The sequence below is a fragment of the Lolium perenne genome, chromosome 3 (assembly GCF_019359855.2).
Source record: "Lolium perenne isolate Kyuss_39 chromosome 3, Kyuss_2.0, whole genome shotgun sequence".
Classification (NCBI taxonomy): Eukaryota; Viridiplantae; Streptophyta; class Magnoliopsida; order Poales; family Poaceae; genus Lolium; species Lolium perenne.
In genome coordinates, this window is record NC_067246.2 from 153,617,198 (window position 1) to 153,626,381 (window position 9,184).

The following is a 9,184-nucleotide window of genomic DNA, read 5'->3' on the forward strand; positions in this document are numbered from 1 at the left end:
CAGTTGTTCGAAAGCCAGCCGAAACTTGGCCAGGACCGCCATAGTCAGAAAACTGCCGAGAGAAACATCGTCTATTTTGATTATTTCGGCTGCGGTCATCCTCGGGCGACCTATGCCGCTTGTTGTGAACAACATCTTCGCCATCCGCCCAGCGATTCGCTATTTCCATGAGTGCTGCTATTGTCTTCGGATTACTCCTTCCTAAATCCTCGACTAAGTCCCTTCTTCGGATTCCAGCAACAAACGCATCTATTGCTCTCTCGTCAGATATGTTTTCTGCCGAGTTTTTGATGATGTTCCATCTCTGGATATACGTCCTCATTGGTTCATCATACTTTTGTCTGTAGGACCTTAGTTGCTCCAATGACGCGGGTTTCTTGCATGTGGATAGGAAATTCTTCACAAATATGTCCTCGAAAGCTTCCCAGCTGTCGATGGATCCAGGCGGCAACTTTTTTATCCATGATCGTGCTGTTCCCCTCAAGTGCACTTGGATGATTTGCATGGCTGATGTCTACGGGAGCTTCTATTCTTGTAGACAGTGTTGGGCCTCCAAGAGCAGAGGTTTGTAGAACAGCAGCAAGTTTCCCTTAAGTGGATCACCCAAGGTTTATCGAACTCAGGGAGGAAGAGGTCAAAGATATCCCTCTCAAGCAACCCTGCAACCACAAAGCAAGAAGTCTCTTGTGTCCCCAACACACCTAATAGGTGCACTAGTTCGGCGAAGAGATAGTGAAATACAGGTGGTATGAATAAGTATGAGCAGTAGCAACAATACCAGAAAAGTGCTTTGCTGTCCAGGACTGGCGTGTGATTGATGGTGGTAATATTGCAGACAGTACAAATACAGTAGAACAGTAAACAAGCAGCGATAGCAGTATTTAGGAACAAGGCCTAGGGATTATACTTACACTAGTGGACACTCTCAACATTGATCACATAAATAAATAGATAGATGCTAGAATCTACACCCTCTTGTTGGATGATGAACACCACTAATTGTGTAGGATTACATGAACCCTCAATGCCGGAGTTAACAAGCTCCACAATATTCAATGTTCATATTTAAATAACCTTAGAGTGCAAGATAGATCAACACAACCAAACCAAGTACTAACATAGCATGCACACTGTGACCATCACACTATGAAAGGAGGAATAGATCACATCAATACCATCATAGTAATAGTTAACTTCATAATCTACAAGAGATCACAATCATAGCATAAACCAAGTACTTCATGATGCACACACTGCCAACATTACATCATGGAGGAGGAATAGACTACTTTAATAACATCACTAGAGTAGCACATAGATGAATTGTGATACAAAGCTCATATGAATCTCAATCATGTAAGGCAGCTCATGAGATCATTGTATTGAAGTACATAGGAGAGAGATTAACCACATAGCTACCGGTACAGCCCCGAGCCTCGATGGAGAACTACTCCCTCCTCATGGGAGACAGCAACGTTGATGGAGATGGCGGTGGTGTCGATGGAGGAGCCTTCCGGGGGCACTTCCCCGTCCCGGCGGCGTGCCGGAACAGAGACTCCTGTCCCCCAGATCTTGGCTTCGCGATGGCGGCGGCTCTGGAAGGTTTCTCGTACCGTGGCTTTTTCGTCGAACTGGTCGATGTTTTTAGGTCAGGGACGAATATATAGGCGGAGAGTCGGAGTCGGAGGGTCAACGGGGCGACCACACCATAGGGGGGCGCGGGCCACCCCTAGGCCGTGCCAGCCTATGCTCTGGTGGGCCTGTGGCCCCCCTCTGGCCTCTCTCGTGTGTTCTGGATGCTTCCGGGGATTCTAAGATCTTCGGCATTGATTTCGTCCGATTCCGAGAATATTTCTTTACTAGGATTTCTGAAACCAAAAACAGCAGAAAATAGCAACTGGCCCTTCGGCATCTCGTCAATAGGTTAGTTCCAGAAAACGCATAAATATGACATAAAATGTGCATATAACATGTAGATATCATCAATAATGTGGCATGGAACATAAGAAATTATCGATACGTCGGAGACGTATCAGCATCCCCAAGCTTAGTTTCTGCTCGTCCCGAGCAGGTAAACGATAACAAAGATAATTTCTGGAGTGACATGCCATCATAACCTTGATCATACTATTGTAAACACATCTAATGAATGCAGCGATCCAAACAATGTAAATGACATGAGTAAACAAATGAATCATATAGCAAAGACTTTTCATGAATAGTACTTTCAAGACAAGCATCAATAAGTCTTGCATAAGAGTTAACGCATAAAGCAATAATTCAAAGTAGAGGTATTGAAGCAACACAATGGAAGATTAAGTTTCAGCGGTTGCTTTCAACTTGTAACATGTATATCTCATAGATAGTTGTCAATGTAAAGTAATATAACAAGTGCAATATGCAAGTATGTAGGAATCAATGCACAGTTCACACAAGTGTTTGCTTCTTGAGATGGAGAGAAATAGGTGAACTGACTCAACATAAAAGTAAAAGAAAGGTCCTTCAAAGAGGAAAGCATCGATTGCTATATTTGTGCTAGAGCTTTGGTTTTGAAAACATATAGAGAGCATAAAAATAAAGTTTTGAGAGGTGTATGTTGTTGTCAACGAATGGTAATGGGCACTCTAACCCCCTTGCCAGACAAACCTTCAAAGAGCGTCTCCCATTTTATTATATTTTTGTGTGGCACTCCTTCCAACCTTTCTTTCACAAACCATGGCTAACCGAATCCTCGGGTGCCTACCAACAATCTCATACCATGAAGGAATGCCTTTTTATTTTAGTTTTATTATGATGACACTCCTCCCCACCTTTGCTTTCTCAAGCCATGGCTAACCGAATCCTTCGGGTGCCGTCCAACAATCACATACCATGGAGGAGTGTCTATTTTTATTAATTAATTTGGGACTGGGAATCCCATTGCCAGCTCTTTTTGCAAATTTATTGGATAAGCGGATGAAGCCACTAGTCCATTGGTGAAAGTTGCCCAACAAGATTGAAAGATAAACACCACATACTTCCTCATGAGCTATAAAACATTGACACAAATCAGAGGTAATAAATTTTGAATTGTTTAAAGGTAGCACTCAAGCAATTTACTTTGGAATGGCGGAGAAATACCATGTAGTAGGTAGGTATGGTGGACACAAATGGCATAGTGGTTGGCTCAAGTATTTGGATGCATGAGAAGTATTCCCTCTCGATACAAGGCTTAGGCTAGCAAGGCTATTTGAAACAAACACAAGTACGAAGCGGTGCAGCAAAACTTACATAAAAGACATATTGTAAACATTATAAGACTCTACACCGTCTTCCTTGTTGTTCAAACTCAATACTAGAAATTATCTAGACCTTAGAGAGACCAATTATGCAAACCAAATTTTAGCAAGCTCTATGTATTTCTTCATTAATGGGTACAAAGTATATGATGCAAGAGCTTAAACATGAGCACAACAATTGCCAAGTATCACATTATCCAAGACATTTTACCAATTACTACATGTAGCATTTTCCGTTTCCAACCATATAACAATTTAACGAAGCAGTTTCAACCTTCGTCATGAACATTAAAAGTAAAGCTAAGAACACATGTGTTCATATGAACCAGCGGAGCGTGTCTCTCTCCCACACAAGCATTTATTCAAACAAAAACAAAAACGAAAGCAAACAGACGCTCCAAGTAAAGTACATAAGATGTGACCGAATAAAAATATAGTTTCAAGAGAAGGAACCTGATAATTTGTCGATGAAGAAGGGGATGCCTTGGGCATCCCCAAGCTTAGATGCTTGAGTCTTCTTGAAATATGCAGGGATGAACCACCGGGGCATCCCCAAGCTTAGACTTTTCACTCTTCTTGATCGTAGTATATCATCCTCCTCTCTTGACCCTTGAAAACTTCCTCCACACCAAACTCGAAACAAACTCATTAGAGGGTTAGTGCATAATCAAAAACTCACATGTTCAGAGGTGACACAATCATTCTTAACACTTCTGGACATTTCCCAAAGCTACTGGAAGTCAATGAAACAAAGAAATCCATCCCACATAGCAAAAGAAACAATTCGAAATAAAAGGCAGAATCTGTCAAAACAGAACAGTCCGTAAAGACGAATTTTATTGAGGCACCAGACTTGCTCAAATGAAAATGCTCAAATTGAATGAAAGTTGCGTACATATCTGGGAATCACTCACGTAAATTGGCATAATTTTCTGAGTTACCTACAGAGAATTTTGCCCAGATTCGTGACAGCAAAGAAATCTGTTTCTGCGCAGTAATCCAAATCTAGTATGAACCTTACTATCAACGACTTTACTTGGCACAACAAAACACAAAACTAAGATAAGGAGAGGTTGCTACAGTAGTAAACAACTTCCAAGACATAAATATAAAACAAAGTACTGTAGCAAAATAACACATGGGTTATCTCCCAAGAAGTTCTTTCTTTATAGCCATTAAGATGGGCTCAGCAGTTTTGATGATGCACTCGCAAGAAATATTATTTGAAGCAAAAGAGAGCTTCAAGAGGCAAATTCAAAATACATTTAAGCCTAACATGCTTCCTATGCAGAGGAATCTTGTACACAAATGAATTCATGAAGAACAAAGTGACAAGCATAAGAGGATAAAACACGAGTAACTTCAAGATTCTCAACATAAAGAGGGGAAACTTAGTATTATTAGGATGCATATAACCATATTTCCCTCTCTCATAATAACTTTCAGTAGCATAATTGATGAAATCCACAATATACCCATCACTTAAAACATTCTTATCATGGTTCATATGCATAGAAGTATCATTAATTTTTTCATAAGAAGAGTTCTTCTCACTAATAGTAATTGGAGCAAGATTATTATCAAGAATTTGAACATGGTAAACAAGTTGCATATTAAGGGAATTGTTTTTGGTAATCCAATCATGACTATGACAAGTTTCATAAGGATAGTTATAACCTATATCATAGCATTCTTTATAATAATCATCAAAGGTCGGAGGCACAGTGTCATCATAAGAAATAGAATAGTTATCTTTCACAGTTGGTTTATCTGTGTCCATACCATCATTGTTATTAGAAGAGATGTATCAAACACATAATGATCAGTAGCAAAAGGATTTTCAAACACGTCTTCCCCAAGCTTAGAGCTTTCTATATCATTATAGGAGGAAGCATGGATAGCACTGACACTATGGCAATTATTATCATTTTCAGAATTAGTTTCCCAAAGAGTTGTAATATCAAAAGTAGTGTGCTCATTCAAATCATGATCACTAATGTATGTAGAGAGCATAGGAAGATCATCGTATTCAGATTCATTATCATAATAATCATTAGGAGCAACATACTTACGGTTACCTAGCGTTATTTCATTCACGCGGGGATACGCCGTTACCTCTTTCTTTTTATTCTCCTTTTTCTTCTTCTTCTTCTTCTTCTTCTTCTTCTTCTTAGTTCCCTTCTTCTTCTTCTTCTTCTTCTTCTTCTTCTTCTCTTCCTTCTCCTCGTTCCCTTCTTTAGGAGGAAGAGGCTTGAAGGGTGGCTTGTCCGCATAACCTGATTTTCTTTTAGAAACAATAAAAGAAACTTGGGAGGATTCCTCCTTTCCATTAATTAGTTCAAAACACACAGCGGTCTTATCATATTTTGGCAAGGTGTCATCTTCTAAAATATTTTGTATGTAAGTATTTGTATGGCTATTATCAATGCAATAAGAAAAACACCCATGCAGGACATCATCAATATCAAGATCACTCATATGTAACAAAGAGATTTTTCTCGACAGTTCTTCACACCCCAAAAATAAAGTAAGTTCATCATGCTGATTAGGAGTAATTTCATCATCACAATACAAATTTGCAGCAATCATTGGGTTCAAATTATCATTGGAGGAGCATTGGAAATTAAAATGACCCACTTCATGGCAAACTTCACAAATAAAAGGATAGAGGGCACAAACTTTTTTACCAAGATCATCTAGAGCCCTAAGCCACTTTCTAGTTTTTTCATTAGCATGATGGATACAATATTCATCTTTGATTTGATTAATTCCACAAGGTCTATGCATTCCACAAAAATTAACATGCTTATAGGAAATAGCATTCTTAGGAGTTTGAGCATGCTTATTGCAATAATTAACAACAATTTCATTCCTCATGCAAGCCTCTTTAAAAGGTTCATGATACTTATCAAAATTCTTCTTAGGCAATTCAAAATGAGAAGCAAAGGCTTTATAAAGATTTGCAGCAACTTGAGAGTCAAGACCATAAGTAGCACTCATATTTCGAAATTTATCGGTATCCATAAAAGCTTCAATGCATTCATAATCATAATTTATACCTGACTCTTTACCTTTGTCGTTCTCCCATCCTTCAGCGTTCTCCTCAATCCGATCAAGAAGATCCCACCTAGCTTCAACCTCCTTGCTTGTGAAAGATCCCTCCGAACAGGCATCCAGATAGTCCTTGTGTTGTCCTGAAAGCCTCGCATAAAAATTGTTAACAATAACATTACGGGGGAGCTCATGAATGGGACATTTGAGCATTAGTGACTTCAATCTCCCCCACGCTTGAGAAATACTCTCTCCATCACGAGGATAAAAGTTATAAATATAATTCCTATCAATATGCACTTCATGAGGAGGATAAAATTTAGAATAAAAGAGAGATGCAATTTCCTCCCAACCAAGAGAATGACTATTCTCCAACAATCTATACCAATGCGCCGCTTTACCAAACAGCGAAACAGAGAATAGCTTCTTCCTCACTTCATCCATAGAGATACCTGCACACTTGAATAACCCGCATAATTCATGCAAAAACAGTAAATGATCTTTAGGATGGATAGTTCCATCCCCTTCATAGCGGTTATCCATAACACGTTCAATAATTTTCATGGGTATCTTGAAAGAAGTACTTGCAGTTGGTGGATTTAAAGTATCACAAGCATTATTAGAGTTATCGCATATGGGAGGTAAAGCATTATCAGAACAAATTTTCTCCCCTAAAGATGGGAAGCCAAAGAGATCACAGAAACTAGCTTCCCCAAGCTTAGACTTATTCATAGCATTAGCAGTGATTGCGTTCATACCAATAATATTGCTACTAGCATGCAAATGAGGCTCCATAGGTTCTTTAATTTTCGCATCACACAATTCATGTCCTAACTTAGGGAATAAATCAAAAAGCTCATAGTTGTATTTCATTATGCCTAACTAGTGTAAAACAAGAAACAAAAAGTTGCAATTGCAGGATCTAAAGGAAATAGCTTCGAGCACACACACAATGGCGCCAGAAAAGTACTGTTACCTGGAACCGGAGTATGAGTGCCTTTTACCTTTCCTCCCCGGCAACGGCGCCATAAAAGTGGCTAGTTGCCGGGGTCCAGTGTGTGTGTGTCGTTTACCTTTCCTCCCCGGCAACGGCGCCAGAAAAGTGCTTGATGTCTACGGGAGCTTCTATTCTTGTAGACAGTGTTGGGCCTCCAAGAGCAGAGGTTTGTAGAACAGCAGCAAGTTTCCCTTAAGTGGATCACCCAAGGTTTATCGAACTCAGGGAGGAAGAGGTCAAAGATATCCCTCTCAAGCAACCCTGCAACCACAAAGCAAGAAGTCTCTTGTGTCCCCAACACACCTAATAGGTGCACTAGTTTGGCGAAGAGATAGTGAAATACAGGTGGTATGAATAAGTATGAGCAGTAGCAACAACACCAGAAAAGTGCTTTGCTGTCCAGGACTGGCGTGTGATTGATGGTGGTAATATTGCAGACAGTACAAATACAGTAGAACAGTAAACAAGCAGCGATAGCAGTATTTAGGAACAAGGCCTAGGGATTATACTTACACTAGTGGACACTCTCAACATTGATCACATAAATAAATAGATAGATGCTAGAATCTACACCCTCTTGTTGGATGATGAACACCACTAATTGTGTAGGATTACACGAACCCTCAATGCCGGAGTTAACAAGCTCCACAATATTCAATGTTCATATTTAAATAACCTTAGAGTGCAAGATAGATCAACACAACCAAACCAAGTACTAACATAGCATGCACACTGTGACCATCACACTATGAAAGGAGGAATAGATCACATCAATACCATCCTAGTAATAGTTAACTTCATAATCTACAAGAGATCACAATCATAGCATAAACCAAGTACTTCATGATGCACACACTGCCAACATTACATCATGGAGGAGGAATAGACTACTTTAATAACATCACTAGAGTAGCACATAGATGAATTGTGATACAAAGCTCATATGAATCTCAATCATGTAAGGCAGCTCATGAGATCATTGTATTGAAGTACATAGGAGAGAGATTAACCACATAGCTACCGGTACAGCCCGGAGCCTCGATGGAGAACTACTCCCTCCTCATGGGAGACAGCAGCGTTGATGGAGATGGCGGTGGTGTCGATGGAGGAGCCTTCCGGGGGCACTTCCCCGTCCCGGCGGCGTGCCGGAACAGAGACTCCTGTCCCCCAGATCTTGGCTTCGCGATGGCGGCGGCTCTGGAAGGTTTCTCGTACCGTGGCTTTTTCGTCGAACTGGTCGATGTTTTTAGGTCAGGGACGAATATATAGGCGGAGAGTCGGAGTCGGAGGGTCAACGGGGCGACCACACCATAGGGGGGCGCGGGCCACCCCTAGGCCGTGCCAGCCTATGCTCTGGTGGGCCTGTGGCCCCCCTCTCGCCTCTCTCGTGTGTTCTGGATGCTTCCGGGGATTCTAAGATCTTCGGCATTGATTTCGTCCGATTCCGAGAATATTTCTTTACTAGGATTTCTGAAACCAAAAACAGCAGAAAACAACAACTGGCCCTTCGGCATCTCGTCAATAGGTTAGTTCCAGAAAACGCTTAAATATGACATAAAATGTGCATATAACATGTAGATATCATCAATAATGTGGCATGGAACATAAGAAAATTATCGATACGTCGGAGACGTATCAATGGCCGTTACTTTAGTTCCTCCCGTCAACTTCACCGTCTCCAGGTAGTCGACTAACCAGTTCTCAGGATCTTGCAAGCCGTCAAACATTTTGTAATTGTCGGGTAACTTAAACCCAGATGGGACCCGAGTTTTCCGAACTCGTCGGGTGAAATAAGGGAGTCTACACATGTCCTCCTCATCGACATCTGGTGAATGGCGACGTTCTCTCCTTTCATTGA